The sequence below is a fragment of the Trichechus manatus genome, unplaced genomic scaffold, assembly GCF_000243295.1.
Source record: "Trichechus manatus latirostris isolate Lorelei unplaced genomic scaffold, TriManLat1.0 scaffold00025, whole genome shotgun sequence".
NCBI lineage: Eukaryota > Metazoa > Chordata > Mammalia > Sirenia > Trichechidae > Trichechus > Trichechus manatus.
This window is the reverse complement of record NW_004443961.1, coordinates 16,673,974-16,675,182: the sequence shown is the minus strand read 5'-3', so window position 1 is coordinate 16,675,182 and position 1,209 is coordinate 16,673,974.

Here is a 1,209-nt window from a genome sequence, read left to right as displayed (position 1 = left end):
GGAATCCCTTTGCCTTCAAACTAATCAGAACAATATGCAAAATAAAAACACAGCAATTCTACTATTTACACAGTTGGAGGAAGGGAGATAGTTTTGCAGAGAAATTATAAGTGTACCTTAATGTGCACAGAAGGGATTCAATAAATGTTTTATAGTTTTCATGTGAAGTATTTTTATTTGATCTTCAATCTTTTTAAAGATTAGGAATTCATGGCTTAGAAAACTTGTGACTTCCTTGAAGTCTTATAACTAGTAAATGATTAAATCCGGGTATAAAACCTAATTTTCTAATGGTTAATACAGTATTTCTAGCTCTAATAACTGACAGCTCAATAAAGTTTGAAGAATGGCTGAATAAAGAATGTTACAGAATACAAAAGGGATTTCAGATAAGTAAGATGATTAGCTAAGATAGGTAATAGTAGTGATATTAACTACTGAGAGTTAACAGTTGAAAAGAGCTATTTAAGAGCAGTTATGGTAACCCAGACTGGACTAAGAATATCACTATTGAAAAGAGTCTATGGAGTATATTAGAAGAAGATATATAAAACCACAAACTGAATGAAAAGAGATCATTTCTTTTGTATTAGGTATATTTAAAAGCTATAGTTCAAGACTAGAGAATAGAGATTAAATATACAAGTACTGATGTCAACAAATTCAAACTCTATTCAGACATCTAAATGGTCAATTCAAATACAATATGCTATATTTTCAAAATGTGTGTGTACAATGTTTGGCTATGAAAATAACAGATGCCATGTGCTGAAGTTGAACATGTCTGCCAAATATTAAAATAAATAGCCATTCAAATGAAATTGGTAAGGAACATTAAAATTTATCTTCTTGGATAACCATAACTATATATGAATCTAAAACTTTTGAAGTCAAATTATCATATCTTAAATTTAATTTGGAAAAAAAATTCTACTATATTTCGAAGTGGTAGAATATAAAATATGTCAGTATTTTAAAATTTCCTAAAAATGTGTACAGAATGATTAGAGAGAGAGATGACTCTATAGTCACAATTCAGGGCTCAAGATTTAACCTACCACTTACTAACCATGAGCCTTAGGTAAGTCACTTAACCATACTATCTCTGTTTGCATACAAAAATGGGGTAATAATTCCCTCCAAATTAACTCATGGGATTCTGTGTGTATCAAATTTTATCCCTTGTTCTGAAGAAAATTAATTGAAGAA